The 20,380-nt window shown below is 44.5% G+C and overlaps 1 non-coding gene across 1 annotated transcript; it reads right to left on the minus strand.

The window, feature by feature from the left end:
* Positions 1-13,855: 13,855 nt before the first annotated feature.
* Positions 13,856-13,973, minus strand: TRNAL-CAA (transfer RNA leucine (anticodon CAA)). Its single transcript has 2 exons — positions 13,936-13,973; positions 13,856-13,900 (listed from the first exon to the last, which is right to left on the minus strand). It is a non-coding gene; the product is annotated as a tRNA-Leu (tRNA).
* Positions 13,974-20,380: the final 6,407 nt, after the last annotated feature.

Here is a 20,380-nt window from a genome sequence, read left to right on the forward strand (position 1 = left end):
GGTTTAAATCAGGATGGTATGGGGGTAGTCTCAAGGTAGTGTGCGCATGTCTTGTCATAATTTCATCTATGAGATACTGCTGATGGAGCGGTTTGTGCAATTTAATAATGTTGTACAATTCAGCCTTTAGCATACTCTCTTCAAACGAAATTCCTTTCCCTCTAAGCCATGCTTTCATGGTATCTTTCCTACTATTAGAGGTTGGAGTTTTGTTCAGACGAACGTTATGGTAAGAAGCATTATCTATTACCAGCACAGATTTAGGTTGTAAATTTGGTATTAATTGTTCTGTCAACCAGCGCTGATAATTTTCAGAGTTCATTTCATTATGGTAGTCTCCCGTCGACCGCCCCGATTTGAACATTAATAGAGCGTTCGGTACAAAACCCGACGAGCCACCGGCATGAACGATTATTAATCTACTGCCCTACGATACAGGTGTCATCAAACCTGCTGCCGTGTCATCACTTCAGTTCTTAGGGCTTGAATGGCTACTATGAATGTAAGACTCGTCTTCATAAACTATGGGACGACCCTCCTCTCGATATTTCTTAATCGCCTTCAGGAACTGTATACGCAAAGACCTAATGTCATGCCGTTCTATCAGAACAGCCCTGTTGTTTCTTGTCTTTTTCCATTTAAAACCCATATTCTTCAATATGAGTTTTAAACTTGTTTTCCCTCCTGTAAACTTTATGCTATCCTCATCCTGAAGTCTAGGAAGGAGTTTGCCGATTGTTGGCGCACATTTCTCTACAAGATAAAAGTCATGCACTGTACGGCGAATCACAGACACGTCGAAGTCATCCACACCAGTAATACGTTTCCTTACTGCGTGCTTTTCCCAGGCGTTCCAAATGATGTTCCCGTTTCTTCAGCGGCTTCTCTTTCCCTAATAATCCGTCTCACAGATCGTTCAGACACACGAGTCGCCCTTACGACCCTTTCCTGAACCTTTTTCAAAGGGATCATCACATCACCGGCTGCTGCTTCTCTCTTCATAAATTCGTGTACATTCGAAATTATTTCACGTGATTGACTATGCAAGGTTTTCGACCCTAGTTTCGAATGAACTGGAGGCATTGTAAGGAAGTAAAAACGAACCACTAGTCACTATTCTTACCGCTCGCGCTACTCTGGTGTCCGCACGCTGTCAGTTCGAGGAGAGAACTGAGGCCATAATTATTATGCGCATGCCCTGCGCGGGGAGATCACTGCGCACGTCAAATGTACTGGTTACCGTAGTGGGAAGAAACTTATAGGCTCGCTATGCGTGGAGAGACCACTGCGCACGTGAATTGCACCGGCCAAGAACGAGCGGCCGACCTATACTGCCGGATTTGACCTTTCTCCACGCCGACGCCACACTCGTCTGCGGTGACTATCACTGACAGAACAGAAGCGTGACTCATCGGAGAACACGACGTTCCGCCATTCCCTCATCCAAGTCGCTCTAGCCCGGCACCATGCCAGGCGTGCACGTCTATGCTGTGGAGCTGTGGAGTCAATGGTAGTCTTCTGAGCGGACGCCGGGAGTGCAGGCCTCCTTCAACCAATCGACGGGAAATTGTTCTGGTCGATATTGGAACAGCCAGGGTGTCTTGCACATGCTGAAGAATGGCGGTTGACGTGGCGTGCGGGGCTGCCACCGCTTGGCGGCGGATGCGCCGATCCTCGCGTGCTGACGTCACTCGGGCTGCGCATGGACCCCTCGCACGTGCCACATGTCCCTGCGCCAACCATCTTCGCCACAGGCGCTGCACCGTGGACACATCCCTATGGGTATCGGCTGCGATTTGACGAAGCGACCAACCTGCCCTTCTCAGCCCGATCACCATACTCCTCGTAAAGTCGTCTGTCTGCTGGAAATGCCTCCGTTGACGGCGGCCTGGCATTCTTAGCTATACACGTGTCCTGTGGCACACGACAACACGTTCTACAATGACTGTCGGCTGAGAAATCACGGTACGAAGTGGGCCATTCGCCAACGCCGTGTCCCATTTATCGTTCGCTACGTGCGCAGCACAGCGGCGCATTTCACATCATGAGCATACCTCAGTGACGTCAGTCTACGCTGCAATTGGCATAAAGTTCTGACCACTCCTTCTTGGTGTTGCATTTGCTCTGTCAGTCAGTGTATGTTGTTGGGTATTCAGCCCGAAGGCTGGTTTGATCCTCTGCAGCTCCGCCAACAGCTGTCATAAATAGCTTAGGCGTCACTGAAGAGACGTAATAGGGAAATGAGGCGTGAGGTAGTTTCCCGTTGCTTTCTCCTCCGAGCCAGAAGTTGCTATTACATATCAGTCTGCCAAGCCCACGGATGTGTATGCACCAACCGACCCTATGAGCGATATTTTCACACCATTCATAACAGGGACTGGCTGCATAAGGAATGGCATTACTAGCATCACTCATACCTCAGTCACTTTCATATTGTCAAAGCCGAGGATGAGACTAGGACAGGTCAATGAAAGTAACAAATTTGATATAGCCTATACCAGAAGACATAGTGCACTGTAAACACTACATCTCCCCAGCAAAGGCATTTTTGTCTATTCGTAATATGCATTACTATTATTTTCGTAATTCTCACTGTTGATACGGGATTTGAAATACCGTACATTTTTGTGTGCGACCAGAGTCCAGATTTGCGTCCGAATGAAATTTATATAAAAATCGTTTCAAGTGTGGGATTCGAACCCACACTTTCGGAGAGGACCAGAATTTTTCAGACCTATTTTACCAAGCAAGGTTTATCGTTGATTTCGGCACCATAGACCGCTCGGCCATACTGACACGTAGGCGCAACGTTCTTTAAGGTCCACTAGTATTCTGCTATTCGCTGCTGCGACATTTTTTTGTTTGATGAAGACGTCGTGAAGGACTTTTACTCTCAAGCGCATCACAGAGTATTGAATTCGTTATGGATATAATTATGTATTCCGTGTACGAAAGTGCTGTATTTAACCGTAAGGATCAATGGTAGATTGGTAACGCTACTTGAGAAACCAGTAAAATAGAACCGGTTAAATTAATAAATGGGCCTTACTCAGCATTTCAGTTCAATTTGAGATATAAATACGGGGTTTCTCCACCTCTGTGGTATAGTGGAATGAGGAAGGAAAGAAAGTTACTAATCACAAGTACATTTTCACAAATTACTGGCCACGAACCTACTACGCTGTCGTAGCAGGGGGAGAGGTGATACTCCCACGTGGCGCGTCCCAGGTGGCGGATAGGGGGGTCCTAACCGGCTTGCCGGCGGACTTGAGGGGAATAAAATACCTCTCGCGGACCAAACACACTACCCCCTGCTGGTGGGGGACGCACATGTAGAATACACCCGCGGTATCCCCTGCCTGTCGTAAGAGGCGACAAAAAGGGGCGACCTTGGCGCTGACATGGATTGCGGTTTGGTATAATGTGATGGACCTCCTGTGGATGGGAGAGGCTGAATACATCCATAGGTAATCCCTGCCTGTCGTAGAAGGCGACTTAAAGGGTCATGTGGCCATGGTCCCCTCTTTATTTTTTTATTTTTTTTCCGAGGGTCAGATGTAGACCATTCAAAATTTTGATGTGCGTGCTGCTCGGCGATGGAGCTCCTATGCGTGCGACTACGCTCGAAAGCCCGTGCCAGCAACCACCCAGGACGCGGCGGGTGGGAGTGTCATGTACCCGGGCAGTACTATCCGCCTGACAACGCAGGTCCCCGCACAGCCGAATGCCAGAAGGACATATTCTTATTAATTATTTTTATTTATTTTTCCCTATTGTTAGTGCTCTGTACACGCTATGGGGTACATGCTATTGCGGGTGACTGGAGGGAGTCCTAGTGCTCATTGCCTCAGTCATCCCGTATTAGGCATCGTCCACCATCGGACCCCGGGCAATACCTGCTACGACCAGGTGGGTATTGCCTTGGCTGCTTGGTTCGGTTACAGAGACCCCCTGATCGGAGTGGGTGGCATTCGGGGAGGATGATTTCGGGCATGGCGTCGAAACAACTTCCGCCTGCAACCTCGGGTAGTTCTCTACCCAAGTCTTTAACTTTCGATTCCCTAAGGGGGGCAACCCCTTGGGAACAAGCGCAGCGACAGTCTGGGTTCCAGCTTCCCTAGGTTCCTGGTTGCTACCAGGACCGACGGGCACGACTTCAAGCTGGTGAAATCGATTCTATTTAGTCGCCACATTGAAGGTGTCTACGGTGAACTGGAGGACCTGAAGAAAATGCGCAATGGTGGTTTGCTTTTAAAGACGAGCACTGTGTTCCAGGCAGATCGGTTGCTTAAGTGCGACTACTTTGGCGACATCCCCGTCAAAGTGGAAGAGCACAAAACCTTGAATCTGGTTCGTGGAGTTATTTTCCACTGTGAGCTCGTCCTGAACACTGACGATGAATTGATGGATGAAGCACCGTGGCGTGACCCACGTCCGGCGTATCACACGCAAAGTCAACGGTGAAGACGTTGCCACGGGTGCGTTTATAGTCTCCTTCAAATTGTCAGTGTTGCCAGAGAAAGTCAAGGTGACAACCTATCGTTGCGATGTGAGGCCGTACATCCCGCCTCCTATGCGGTGCTATCAATGCCAGAGATTCGGACACATGGTATCTTGTTGTTCGAATCAGTCAGTGTGTGGTACATGTGGGAAAGTAGCTCACGGCGCGGAGGAGTGCACACCTCCGTACAAGTGCACTAACTGCTTTGGTCTTCATTCTCCTCGGGATCGGAACTGTCCGACCTATCTGAGTGAGAAGAAGATCCAAGAGATCAAGACCCTGGATGGCCTTTCCTAAAGGAAGCGCGCCGTAAGTTTAATTCCTTGAATGCACCGGCCAAGACACTCGACTTCAGCTTGATAGCTCAGTCCCTGCCAGGTTCCTCAATTTCATTTGCAACACCTGTCCAGAGGATCGCTGCGCCCAAGGCGGCGGTTGCTCCTGCGAGCAACGCCGCAAAGAGAACAAGCTCGATGGCTGGTCCATCCCGGCCTTCGACCACCAATCTGCCTGTGCCGGCTAAGAAACCTATGCCGGCACAGAAGGGGAAGAAGACAACGTCTCCTTCCCCTACAAGGTCGGCGAAAGTCGCGCCTAAGCCGGCGGAGGCGGCATCGTCGACCAGGGCTGCGAAATCCCCTCCCAGCCCGTCTAAACAAGAATCGACGGCGGGGAAGAACAGCGCCCTTAATAGGCGCTCTTCCAATCTCCTACCAATGGGGCGTCACGCCCTCCACCTGGAGGGCCTGATTCTGCGTCAGCAGGTCTTCCTTCGGGGAAACCTGCGCGCTCCCCTCGTGGGCAGAAACCTCGCACCCTGACTACTTCGAAGAAGTTGAAGGCCTGCATCATCTCGTCTAGTGACGAGGCGCTGCACATGGAGCACGAATCTCCATCTTCGGATGGGGATGTGAGTGTAGGTTAGGTTAGGTAGCATTCCGCTGGTCCTATCCTAATCCTCAGAAGTCCACACTTACAATATGGCACTGTTACAATGGAATTGTAACGGTTATGATAGGCATCTTGCTGAGCTGCGCCAGCTCATTAGCGAGTATTCGGCGAGTATAGTCTGTATTCAGGAAACAAATTTCCGACCAGATCATCATACCGTCATGCGAAATTTTCGACTATACTCGACAGAACGACATTATGCTCACCGGGCTTCCGGTGGCGTTGGCATTTTTGTCCGTTCTGATACCTACAGCGAGGAGGTTCCACTACGAACCCCGCTGGAGGCTGTAGCTGTTCGCGTTCTGCTGCCTGTCATAACAACAGTGTGTAATGTCTATTTTCCGCCAGGGCTACCTCTTAACATTAACGATGTCATTGATCTTCTAGATCAGCTTCCACTTCCCTTCCTCTTGTTGGGAGATTTTAACGCCCATCATCCCATCTGGGACTCTGAGACGCCTTGCCCCCGGGGAAGAGAGCTGTAAACATTGGTAACAGACATGGATTTATGTATTTTGAACACAGGGGAACCAACACACTTCAGTGTACGTTACGGCACATATTCTCGCATAGACGTAAGTCTATGCAGCCGAACGTTGGTTCCGCTGTTTCGGTGGAACACACACGACGATCTTTGTGACAGTGACCATTTACCCATCATTCTTACTTTGTTGAACCAAAATTCCGTCGAGGCTCCCCCTCGATGGATTTTTAAGCATGCTGATTGGCCAAAGTACACATCATTAGCTGTCCTTAACGACTGTATCAGGCGGACCGTCGGTGAGGAAATAACTTACATCACCCAAATTATTCTTGCTGCTGCTGGGGAGTCTATTCCGTTCTTCTCGGGGACTCCTCGCCGAAAACTCGTTCCTTGGTGGAACGAAAAATAGCAGCAGCTATCAAAGAACGCCGTCGTGCTCATAAACGTTACCGTAGACAGCCTACTGCAGCCAACTTGGTAACATTTAAGAAATTCCGCGCTAAGGCGCGGGTTCTTATTCGCCAAAGTAAGAAGGCTTCATGGGAGAGATATGTGTCGTCTATGACGTCACACACTCCATCATCTCAAGTGTGGACTAAACTTCGGCGTATTTCGGTATCCAAGGATCATCTTCTGTACCGGGAATTTCCATTGCAGGCAATATCGTCACTGAATCCCTTCTGATTGCTGACCGTCTAGCTAGCCATTTCGCGGATGTATCTGGCTCCGGGAATTACCATCCTGACTTCCTCGCTGTGAAGCGGGAGGCAGAACGTCATCACCTTAGTTTTGCCTCTCAAGCTTCAGAGGACTACAACGTGCCCTTTACGGAGTGGGAACTCCACAGCGCCCTAGCGCTTTGCAAGGATACGTCTCCTGGACCGGACAACATCCATAACGAGATGTTGAAACACCTTAGTGATGATAGTCTACTCTATCTCCTTCGTGTGTTCAACCGTATCTGGATGGAGGGTGATTCGCCGTCTCAGTGGCGAGAGGGCATAGTCATTTCTGTCCTCTAGCCTGATAAAGATCCTAAGTATGCAGGAAGTAACAGGCCGATTTGTCTTACCAACTGCTTGTGTACGCTATTTGAGAGGATGGTAAATCGCCGACTCGTGTGGTGTCTGGAGAAACAAGGACTCTTGTCGGAATACCAGTGTGGTTTTCGAGCCGCTCGATCCACCACTGACCACTTGGTCCGCCTGGAGAGCTCTATCCAGGATGCGTTTCTCCGTAAACAGCACTTGGTAGCTGTTTTCTTTGACTTAGAGAAGGCCTACGACACCACATGGCGATATGGTATCCTTTCAGTCCTGCACCAATGGAGATTCCGATGTAACTTGCCGGTATTTATTGCGAATTTTTTGTCCCTCCGTCTATTCCGTGTCCAAGTAGGGAGGACATATTCGCAATATCACGTTCAGGAAAATGGAGTCCTACAGGGATCGGTCCTTAGTGTCGCTCTGTTCGCGATTGCCATAAACGGTATTGTCGCTGCTGCTGGTCCAGCAGTAATACCGTCACTATATGTGGACGATTTTGCTCTGCACTATAGGTCGTGCAGTATGGCAGTCGCAGAGCGACAATTACAGCAAGCTATTAGGAGGGTGGAGAAGTATACCTTACAACATGGCTTTCGGTTTTCTGCCGCAAAGACCTCCGTTGTCCACTTTTGTCGTCAACGTACTCTTCACCCACATCCTGAGCTTTATTTAGGAAATGTCGTTCTTCCAGTTGTTGACACTTACAGATTTCCTGGGCTCCTTTTTGACAGTAAATTATCGTAGGAGCCACACGTGCGGGAGCTAAAAGTTCAATGCACCAAGAGGCTTAACCTCTTGAGGTTTCTTGGCAGCACTAATTGGAGAGCTGACCGCGTGGTGCTACTCCGATTTTACAGGGCACACATTTTATCCAGGTTAGACTACGGCAGTGCAGCATATGGCTCAGCAAGGCCAAGCGTGCTTGGGAAGCTGAACAGCATCCACCACAGCGGGGTTAGGTTGGCGACGGGAGCTTTCCGTACAAGTCCCATTACCTGCCTGCTCGCTGAGTCTGGTAAGCCGCCTTTATATCTGAGGCGCCAGCAAATGCTTCTTTCGTATGCTGAAAATTTGCGACAGATGCCACTTCATCCAAGCTATCCTTGCGTGTTCAAAAATGGCAACCGTTTGCTGTACGCTGCTTGTCCTCGAGCAAAGCGGCCGGTTGGATTAAGCTTGGATAGCAGTTACAGATTGCTCGACGTACCTTCGGTTCCTTGCCTTGTCAGACAACCAAGTGGGGTACCTCCGTGGGTAGTACGACGACCTGAAATAATCCTGGATCTGCACACCGGCCCGAAAGAAAACACGGACCTTTCGATTTATCGGAGGCTCTTCCTGTCCGTTGTTGGCCGCTATCCAGATTCAGTCGCCGTCTACACGGATGGTTCGAGGACAGATACGAAGGTGGGCTGTGCGTTCGTTGTCAACAATAATAGGTTCCTTTTTGCTCTCCCGGAAACCTGTAGTGTGTACACAGCCGAACTCTATGCTATCCGCGAAGCTCTGCGGTACGCACTGTACAATGAGCGCCGACACTTTCTCGTGTGTACCGACTCCTTGAGTTCGCTCCAGTCTATTGATACTTGTTTCCCTCGGCACCCTCTGGTGCAGCGGATCCAGGACCTGCTGGCCGGGTGTTCGGATGCCGGCACCAGAATCACGTTTCTGTGGCTCCCCAGCCACATGGGCATAGAGGGAAATGAATTAGCAGATAAGGCTGCCAAGGAGGCAGTTACACTGCCCCCGTTGCCTTTCAAGGTTCCAGCAAGTGATATTCGCTCTCAGCTGAGACATCTGGTTATGTCCCATTGGGATATGGAGTGGCCCAGGTGGAGTGCCAGCCCACTCCACTTCCAAATAAGCTGTGAGCGATAAAAGGAACAACGAAGGTTTGGAGGACTTCTCTTCGGGCTTCGCGGAGGGAAGCCGTGGTATTATGTCGTCTTCGGATCGGCCATGGTATCCTGACTCACTCGCATCTTTTGAAAGGGGAACCGCCTCCGATGTGTACCTGCGGCGAACACCTTACCGTGGCACACATCCTTACGGAGTGTGTGGACCTGGTCGATCTGCGCCGTAGTCTTAACCTTCCGAGTACAATATCCCTTATCTTGCGAGATGACGAGCAGTCAGCAGACCTCGTCATCCGCTTTATGAGGGATAGTGGTTTGTTTTATCGTGTGTGATGATGTCCTTTGTCCTAGTGTTTTTTGTGTCAATAGCGCTTTTATCCCATTGACTTCATTTTAGTTTGTGTTGCGCATTTTAATGTGTTCTTTTAAAGTCTAATGTAACATACGTATATATATCTGTCCTAGCAAGCAAAGCCTTATTCCTTTGTCTCCTGTATTTTTTCTTATTTTATTACAAAATAAGGCATTGCGAATCAGATCCACTGATTGTTTTAATCTCATACTCATTTTCCATCACCATTTTTTAAACTCTAGTCAGTGGATACGTTTTAAAATTTTAACTGTCATGTATCCTGTCGTCCATCTCGTTCCATTAGGGACCGATGACCTCCGATGTTCGGCCCCTTAAAACAACAAGCATCATCATCATCATCATCATCATCATCACAGATTACTGGAATGTGCAAAATTATCAACTTCGCCTATTATAGCCATCTGAATTAACTCATGGGATTTCTTCATCTTAATCTGAAGTCGTCAGAACTAGCATTTTATTGTCGTATCTTAACCTATTTCTCTTTCTACCGAAACTGCTTATACGAGTTTGGATTTTCCCTCGGCCTCAGCGAGGGATCCCAACTCTACCGCTTGGAGGGCAGTGTACTGGAGCGTAAGACATTGAGTCAGGCGATACAACTGAGGAGAGTGACCTGTCTCTCGCCCAGGAGGCATCACTACATATGATGAACAGGGGCCTTGGTGGGAAGGAAGCGGACGTGGCCTTAAGTAAGGTACAATCCCGATAATTTCCTGGAGGAGAAGGGGAAAACCACTGAAAACCAGTTGCTTTGTGTAATTACACATTTGTATCCCACTAAAAAGACGGCATAACAAATATATTCCTTTATGAATGATGTAGATAATCTCAAAATATATTTTCGAATCTGTAGATTGCCCTTTGCCTGTGACATAAACATATTTTTCTCGACAGACATTTTTATGGTCGACAACACTTGCACACCGAAAGTTCATCCTTGACGAATAAGACCCCGTCAGCCAAGAAAGTGCTGGAATTACCGTTTTCCTCTGTCGGTTGCCTGTTGTCATAGATTAATATTGACTAGGCATACACTTCCTATCCCTTCGTCGGTACATAGCAAGCTCAAGCATTGCCACACCTTCAGGAGCATTGTTTTTATAATATATTGAACCCATGACCTTTGTGCCCTAAGAACATTATGCATAATGTAACAATTAAATTAAAAGTTGGATTCTTGATAGCATGGATTTGACACGTGACGAGGGGGTGATTACCTTCGGTCCCACGCTCTGGGGTACGTGACGTCAACCACACGTGTCGACGGCGGAAGAATCTCAAGTCATTTTTATGAACTATTTCAAAGCGCGTGTACATGGCGTGACCACGCCAAGTCAAAAAAATATAGTGCCTATCAAAGGAGGTCAATCATCTCACAAATCGAACCCGTAAAATTTTTAAATGTCCATGAACACTACCGCCAGAAATGTAGCAAGCATGTAGTCACTTTCAAAACTCTTGAAATTACAGTTTAGGTAAGTCAGAAAATTTAGAGAAATTTTCTTGGCGGCAAAGGGAGAGATCCGAAGAGAGGGGGTAACTGCTATAAATATGAAGGGACGCCAGGACGAACCTTCCTTCTCCGGCATTTGTGATACAAAGCGGACGAAAAATTGTTGAGCTGCTCTGCGAAATCAAACCAACGAAAGTAGACTGAGTTCAACTGCAGATTTTAGCCATTGCGGCTAAGTCTTGACTCCATGAGGAGATAGTTTTCTTGAGTGAAATAACTGTACCAGATAGGACGGTCAAAGTACTGAAATATTCTAATGTGATTAAGTAATTCGTGTGCGGGAATAATTATAATCCATCGTGTGCGCTCCGCAAACAAGTGAAGGGTATTTCTTTTTTTTAATGCTTTATTCCAGGAAACCTGAAGAAACATAATGAGATGTACAGCCATGAATGTAAAGATGGCTAAATAAAATGTCAGGGTCACAGGTGAGCCCTAAGACGAATACTGGCGTGACGACATGAGGTAGGTGGCTTTCCATCTTACTACATCTTATATCTCGTCTCGTGATTTCTAAAAGTGTATTTGCATGGGGATATACGACGCAGTGGTCGCCCTACTAAGTTTTGTAAATGTGAGAGTACGACTAAAAGAGTCATTTGTTTTATTTCCCACTTGGATAAAATTTTGAAGTCTTGCGAGTGTCGTATAATGTTCTAAAAGTTATTGAATAGGGTTCTGAAGTGATATCACGTCCAATGTAGATCGTCATCCGTGTGAGTGTACTGCCTGTATTTTGTGATGTCGAAGTAAGATGTTCATTCGATGTAATATTCTTCTGTCTGCAATTTGACGTTAATAATAATAATCCATGGTCACTCATTTTCAATCGAGTGGAAGCGCGCTGTCGGGTGAGAGCCAAGGGTGATGAATTTGGTCACGGAGAGAAACGTTCTTTTTTAATGCCCATTTTAAACTGTGTCTGACTGACAATAAAAGATCTAGTAGAATGTTTCAGTCATTTCTCGTAAAAATCAAGTTATTAAATACGATATCATTTATGCGAAGTTATTCATGAGTAATGCATTGTGCGATATTAGACGTCGGGATTTCTAGTGAGGATTTTATTCCAGTTCTTTATCGAGGATAATTGTGGAGCTGGGAAACAGAGGTTAGTTTTGTGAATCAGGTTGGACCTGTCATTGAAGCCGGGACACGGAAGCCCGAGGAGTGTTTTATATGAGTTGAGATGAGATGTGCGAATCAGGTTAGAGTCCTGTCATTGAAGCCGGGATATGATAGCCCGAGGAATATTTTATAATGTTGAGAATGGAAAGGAATTCATAGAAATCCATAGCGGTATAATTGGCGACGCGCATAATTAGTGTGGGCATCTTGAAGCATATCTGTGCATTTTGTTGGTTAGAATATCGTATTTGTTTAATCATGTCGGCAGAGTTTAAAGGGAGCATTTTGAGAAGTCAGTCAGGTAGAACGAACCGGGTGGTTTATGTAACTGCCAAGCGAGCATGGGGTGAGAGACCTCAGCTATGATAGCGGGAAAGAAGTGGAGATGAGATTGTACTGTAATTCTCGGCCAGGGGATACGTTAAAATGCTGGATTTAGTTGAAATTTCATAGCCGGTAATGATCTAAGTATTGTGAAATACTGTAATTGGGGACGTAATGAACATTTGAAACCATGAACTTTGAGTATAAGGAACAGAGTAACCAAATTTAGGGTTGTCCAAAATATAGAGCGATGGTCGTGATTGATCGGTTTGTCTGTGAGGGGTGTGCAAAATTCATAATGGTAATGACGAGATATGACATCGTAATTATATGGCGAGTTGTTTGGTTTGTACGTAGATTATTAGGATATCCAAGTGTTAATAACGGTTAGGACTAGATTAGAATTTTAAAGTGTGATATCGCGAGACGAGATATATAGCTGGACATGAATGATGTAACAAATTCTTTTCCAGCCAGATAAACATCGCAATATTGAACTCATATCACAGCTGCGTAGAAATTTGTGAAGAAACCAGAGTCCGCGGAGATAAAATTTACTGATCTTTAACATTTCGTTAAATCATTTAAATTTATTTAATTATTAAATTCAGTGAAACCGCATTTTGAAATAACTTTAATCAAGCGAATAACTTGGAGATGCATTCTGGAAATTTTAGTTTGTTTCTGGGAAATATAAAAATAAAGTAACGATAAAGGGGACATATCCGAAGGAAATGGATTTTTCTGCCACTAAGTTTGTGAGCATTGCTATTGTTGTAATTATTGAACTTTGATTGATTGAGCAGTGAATGTGCTGGGGATAGTAAAGTGGAACTTTGGTCATAAACCGATGTAACTTAATTGTGTTTAGCCTTCAGCCTAGAAACTTGGATGGTCAGGGGGTCATCAACCTCAGTGACTTAGATTAGGGCCATACGCCATCGTAGCATCATTTCCTTGCGGTCATCATCCACAATGACTTTAAAGTAACTTAAAAGATTAGATGTCGGTCCATGACATAGACGCAGGTCACATCGATTCAATTAAGGGTCCATGCCGTAGAACCACTGTGTGGCACACACCGATTGGACGGCCTTAATTATACTCAGAGTCCAGAGTTCGTGTTACGAGGGCTGGACCATAACGAATCACTATGATGGTACATGTGGTCTCACATGGAAGCCGAATTTAAGGATTTCCAGACTTTCCTTTCTTAAATGATTAATAATTGAGACAATGGTTTCTAGTAAGAATGCCCATCAGGCAATTACGTTAAAGTCTCACACCAGTGTTCTGACATTTATGTAAAATGATTGTGGTGTCCAGTGGACACAATTGACTTCTATGATACCATTGACATGCTTCAGAATTTTCCTGAATAAATAGGAATCTTTTAAACAGACCTTTCATTCCGGTAGATAGATTAGAATTAATGAACCCTACCTTTACCTCAGCAAGTGACGCAGAACCCGAAACGACCCAAGAGACAGATCTCATGAACTTTGCTGATAGGTAAGGAAGGTAGGTATCCCTCAATATGGACCTAAAGGGTTCAATATACACTGTCTATTCGTTATATGCATTACTACTATTTTCGTAATACTCACTGTTGATATGAAATTTGAAATAAATATTCGTGTGCGACCAGAGTCCAGATGAAATTAACATTAAAATCGTGCCAGGAGTGGGATGCGAACCCACGCCCTCAGAGAGGACCAGAATTCTTCAGACCTGATTTTCCCAGACAAGGACTATCCTTGAGTCTGGCGCCTTAGACCACTCGGCCATCCTGACACGGATGCGCAAATTCCTTCAAGATCCACTAGTATTCTGCTATTCGCTGCTGCGACATTTGTTACTTGATGAAGACGTCATGAAGGCCTTTTACTCTCAATCGCAACGGAGAGTAATGAATTGGTAATGGATGTAGCTATGTATTCCCTGTACGAATGTGCTGTATGACTCCCTAAGGTTCAATGGTAGTTTGGTAACGCTATTTGAGAAACCAGTAAAACAGAACCGTTTAAATTAATAAATAGGCCTAACTCAGCATTTCAGTTCAATTTGAGATATTAATACGGGCTTTCTCAACCTCTGTGGTATAGTGGAATGTGGAAGGAAGGAAAGTTAATAATCACAAGTAAATATTCACAAATTACTGGAATGTCCAAAATTATCAACTCTTCTATTAGAGCCATCTGCAGAAACTCATGGCATTTCATCATCTTAATCTGAAGTCATCAGAACTAGCATTTTATTGTCGTTTCTTAACCTAATTCTTCGTCTACCTAAACTGCTTATCCAACGTTGTTTTTCCCTCGGCCTCAGCGAGGGATCCCATCTCTACCGCTTCGACGGCAGTGTCCTGGAGCGTGAGGCATTGGGTCGGGCGATTCAACTGTCGAGAGTTAACTGTGCCTCGCCCAAAAGACCTCACTCCCTATCATGAACAGAGGCTTGGTGGGAAGGAAGCGGCCGTGGCCTTAAGTAAGGTACAATCCCGATAATTTCTTGGAGGAGAAGGGGAAAACCACGGAAAACAAGTTCCTTGGTGTAATGACATATTTGTGTCCCACTAAAAAGACGGCATTACAAATATATTTCTTTATGAATGACGTAATTAATCTCAAAAGATATTTTCGAATCTGTAGATTGCCTTTTATTATTATTATTAAATGAAAAGCGCACAATGTGCAAAAACAGTTTTTGTTCAGATGGTCAACTATGCTAATGCCATTCTTATTATTGAGGTTGTCCTCATTTTGCAGTTTTGTGCACGGTATCTTTCACAACGATCTTTGCACGGGTTACATATACCGTCTTCTTTCGGCTGGTGGAAGTTTTTGGTTTGGCAGAATCTGTGGTGAAATCCATGAGTGGCGTAACGTGTAATTACGTGCCGTAGCTCGTAATTTGCTTGCTTCCTCTCTTCCGTCATTATGACGTCCGTGGAATAGAAGTCGGACCAAATAGCATTTCGTTTCTCGTTTAAAGTTTGGCGCGCATTCTCGTAGGGCTTGGTGTTTGGTAGACAAAACTGTGTTTTGATATCGTCAATGAAGTAGTTCTCTTTGGTTAGAACATATGTTAACCTTGAAGGGGCTGACTTCCCAATGCCTAGAATTCTCTTGAGACCGGGCGAGTTGGCCGTGCGCGTAGAGGCGCGTGGCTGTGAGCTTGCATCCGGGAGATAGTAAGTTCGAATCCCACTATCGGCAGCCCTGAAGATGGTTTTCCGTGGTTTCCCATTTTCACACCAGGCAAATGCTGGGGCTGTGCCTTAATTAAGGCCACGGCCGCTCCCTTCCAACTCCTAGGCCTTTCCTATCCCATCGTCGCCATAAAACCTATCTGTGTCGGTGCTACGTAAAGCCCCTAGCAAAAAAAATATTCTCTTGAGATCGGGCCTTGACTGTTTCTATTGTCATCAGGTCGCTGATTGTGAGTTTTTCCCAGGTGATGCTAATCCCATAGGTTGCTATTGGTGTTATGGCTGTCCTGAACAGTAACATTGCTGTACCCAATGTTGAGGTTGTTGAATGTTGTAGATGGCTTTTATTGCTGCGGCTGCTCTTTCTTTGACGTGGATATTGTAGGATATTAGAGTAGTTTGGAGGGTGACTCCTAGGTACTTGAATTTCGGCACTACGTCTAGAGGTTTGTTGTGCATGGTTATTGTATTTTTATGTGCATGTTTTCCTCCTTTCCTAAAGGTCATTTGTTTAGCTTTGTTGTGGTTTATTTGCAAACCGTTTCTTTCTGCCCATGATGTGAGCCTATTGAGGACCTCTTGGAGCTCTTCTATGTTTTCTGAGCCTATTGCCATATCATCTGCGTAAAGTATAAGCAATGCTGAGGTATCTGTGATTATTTCTGTGATGTCTGCTGTCATGATGTTGGATAAAATTGGGCTGATTGGGTCACCTTGTAGGACTCCGTTTGTTTGGGTTACGTTTTTGGATAGGGTTATGTTGTCTGATATTTGGACATAGTTATATTTGAGGATATTCGAGATTATGATTGCTATCGGATGTGTAACCCCTATTAGGTAATTGAGTTTCCGGACGAGTGTTGCTCTATCAACAAGGTCAAAAGCCTTACGATAGTCTACGAAGACTACAAAATATTTCTTTCCTGGATGCCTCAATGCATCTTGGACTTGTTCTATTAGGTATTTTACGGCATGTAGTGTGCTTCTTCCCTTTCGGAAGCCGAATTGATTTTCTGGTATCTGGGAGTCTATTTCTTCTGCAAGCCTGATTGTTTAGATTTTCATGAAGATTTTGAATGATGTGTTTTCGAGGGCTATACCTCGATATGAATCAGGATTGTCAGTTTCTCCTTTCTTAAACATACTTTTGATTGTTGACAATCTCCATTGCTCTGGAATTTCCCCAGTGTGCACTGCCTTTTGCTTGTGACATAAACACAATTTTCTCGAGAGACATTTTTATCGTTGTTCTATTTTAACCCTCTACTGTATGAATTATTTTTCGTTTTCGTTTGGTGAAGATAATTTCAAGCTTTAACTTTCAACGTATGTTCAGTGTTTTAGATGTACCGGCAGTTCTTAAATGGGGCTAATATCTTAACACTCGTATGTGACGTGGATTGCCATATATATATGGGAACAAACTTGAACATCAAAGAAGCTGGAGTAAACTTGTGAGATTCATGAACCGCCGAATTCAAAGCAAAAGCTATCCAATGCAGGGACGTGTCCCACCTGGAATGATCTTCATGATGATAGGCAATAAGTGCGGACCTGAGATTACGGTTAACCCGTTCAGCCAGGGATGGTTGAGGGTAATAAGCAGAAGTAGTTACATGAGAGATGGACAAGTCAAAACAGAATTTACGAAAAAGATTAGATGTAAAAGCCTTAGCATTATCAGATACAATATATTGGCACGGACCAAAAGAAGCAAAAATAGAATTTAAGCAAGTAATTGTAGACTGAGCGGTAGCCAGCTTAGTCGGAAATAACCACGAAAATCTGATGCCATTCTTAACGACCGTCGCACACTCCAGATTTCTCATCTCTTTCCTCCCCCCCCATCACTTAGCTTCCACCCACACCACTCTCTCTCCACCACTGTCCTATTACAATTCAAAACTGTATTTTTCAATTCCATGATGCTCCTGCGCACAGTGGTGTAGCCTATATTTCTGCAGCACGACCAGTGTCCGTCTATTGTTTTATTATTTTATTATTTATATTCTATTTGTTATTATTATTATTATCATTCTTATTTTTATCATTACAATCTTTTCTCTGTTTCTACTCTGGCACAAGCAAACGGACTGTCCGTCCCATTAGTTTTATCTTGTGTTCATTATTATTATTATTATTATTATTATTATTATTATTATTATTATTATTATTATTATTATTATTATTATTATTATTATTATTATTATTATTATTATTGTACCGGGCGGTACACCTCCACGCCGCTAATTTAAAAATTGCGCCAGGTGAAACTCCTCTGCTGGAGGAAGTCTGAACTTTATCTACGCTGTTAATTCTTTACCTTCTCAGAAGATGTCACCACGTGGAAAATTTTGAGTTTTTGAACTGTGTCATTTTTGATGTGTTTTTGTTTCGCTTGAAGTAAGAAGTGTAAACTTTCTCTCCTAGAGGACACTACTGAAGATCAACAATAGTGCACCCTAGTGCGGAGTCAAAGAACTATTTTGTTGGAGAAATTTTTATTTCAAATGTTTGTTTCTTGTTAAATTTCCTTCTGTTATTGTTTAAGTTGGCTGTATACCCCTCTTTTTCCCCTTGTTTTAGGTTATCCAATCCCGAATTTCTTTTAGTAATTTCCGACCAATCCGATGTATTTTCCCCCAACTTGGATATGTTTCTGTACCCTAGCCAATAAAATTATTGTGGGCGGGTGTTTTCATTCCCCTAACGCCTAGAACCTTCCGCGAGAGGATATAAACTGCTGATTTTTGGGTCTCTGCGCCACTTCTGATCCATCTTTCTGTGTGTAAAGTACATAGCAGGGGGCGGGAAGCGCCTCTTTCTTCGGCAGCGGTCAACAACAAGGTAATGGCCGATTTATAACTTCTTTCTTTGCTAGCTCAGCAGTTTAACTTTCGGGGCGGGTTCTAAGCGTTCAACCATGTAACCTTTTCCTAAAATGTAACTACTCTTTTCATATATTCTCTTTTAAAGCTTCATACTGGGATAGAGAGTGCTAACCCTCTCGAGCTCCCACTCATATTGTTGTGAGGTGAACTTAGTTTTCTCAACCTATTCTTCGTTAACGTAAAACAAATTGTTCTATTCTTAAGTCACCTCTTTAGTATGGGATTAGCCCTTGTATTAACGGCCTAGGGCCAAGTAGGTCTTAAGCAAAGTGTATTGGGAGTGCAAGTTCGCCTCCTCTCAAATTGTATTTTAGAGGTCATGCATTAACCTTCTTGTCATTTAACAGACCTCAGTAGGTTGAGTATTTTACCCCTGTGTATATGTCCTTGGAGGACAGCTTAAAGGTGGAGTTCGGAGTGGCCTATGATAGGCTTGTATTTTAGGGGGAAGTTGCCCTTTCTTGAAAATTGTGTTTCTGCCTCAAGGAGGCTTTTGGGTGTAATTGGAAGCAAATGTTTCTGGCATGTTTGGGGGTTTTCGGCCCCTTTGTTGTATGGTGTTCATTGTAAGGTTGGGCTCATTGCTCAAGAATTATGTTTCTGACTTTTGAAGCCCCAAATGGGGTACCTATGTAAATGTATTTTTCAATCGTGTTTCGGCTACTAAGTACCTGTTCTATTTGTTGTTACCTAATTTTGAAAAGAAAATATAACCTTGTTAAATTTTAAAATTAATTTCACTTTAGTAGCTTGAGACCTATTCACCACCCAGCACCTTCTTTCATGCATAACTACCACAAAAACACGGTAACAAGTGGTAGCAGAGCGTGGTTGAATGGGTCTCAATTTAGCCCCTTTTGACGGCTACACATTGTTTTGATCCGAACTCTAACCATTTTCTCAGTTGCTGGAATTTTTTGACTTTTTCAAAATTGTTCTCTCATCATGCCAGGCCCTCGCGATGTTCTCCATCTTAATTATTTGCGCAAAGAGGAGTTGATCTATGAATTAACTATCAGAAATGTGCAATCTGGAGGCACGGTTGCAGTAGACACTAACAAGCTTAGAGAGTCCCTAGATTTGCCCATTTCCATCCCCAATTTGGGAGAGAAAGAAATTGACGACTCTCTTTCCACGATCACGGAGAATATTACTGGGCTAGCTTCTGTAGTTAGTTTTTTTGATGAAAATGATCCTTCTCCCAATCAAATTAAGCGTGTGCAAGCTAGGCTATATCACTTTTCAAATAGAGTTAACGATCTGTTGTCTCTAAAGTTGAATGACGTTCAGAAGAAGGAAGCTAGTACGCTGCTTGAAAATATGTCTGAATTATCTAGCAAGGTCACTCAATTGTTAACTGGGGAAGTTCCTCCCAAATCTGATCAACCCACCATAGTGAATGTAGGTAGCGAGGAAGCACCTCCTAAGGGAGAAGTAAATAGGAAAACCATTGCTGCCCAAACTATCTCTGCCCCATTGGACAACGAGCCTGAACGCCGTGCATCGTTGAGTAACATCCGTTCTGAATTAACTTCCTTGCCATTGAAATCTTTACCTACTATGTCACCCGGGTTTAGCAGCTTGCCTCATCCATTGGCAATGTTGCTCAGAGGTATCTCTAAGTTTTCGGTTAATACCACCAGTGAAGTAATTTCATTTTTAAGATTTCTGGTTGAATTTCAGGATCATGCCCTTGTGTTTTCTCTTTCTCCATGTCAAATTTTGCAAATTATCTATCCGTATGCTATTGGTATTCTCTCTGATAAAATCGTAAGAGCCATTGCCGAGCAATCATCTATTGAGGATTTCCATGCCCATTTGCTAGCTAACTTCATCCCGGCTAGGGCCAGGTCCTCCCTTATTCAGAAGTACTATTACCGTGTACAGCGCTTGGATGAAAACTTGGCAGACTTCATCCAAGATATTAAGTTTTATACTAGGGTGTTTGCCCTTCATTTTCCTGAAGATCAGATTGTACAGGCTATTGTGGAAGGCATTTCACCATCTTATAGGTCATACTTGTGTTTCGCGGCGTGCCCGCAAACTTTCTCTGAACTTGAAGCGTTGGCCGTCTCAGCGGAAGGAGTTAGATACGCCGA

This window comes from Anabrus simplex, chromosome 3 (genome assembly GCF_040414725.1).
Source record: "Anabrus simplex isolate iqAnaSimp1 chromosome 3, ASM4041472v1, whole genome shotgun sequence".
In the NCBI taxonomy this organism is placed as follows: Eukaryota; Metazoa; Arthropoda; class Insecta; order Orthoptera; family Tettigoniidae; genus Anabrus; species Anabrus simplex.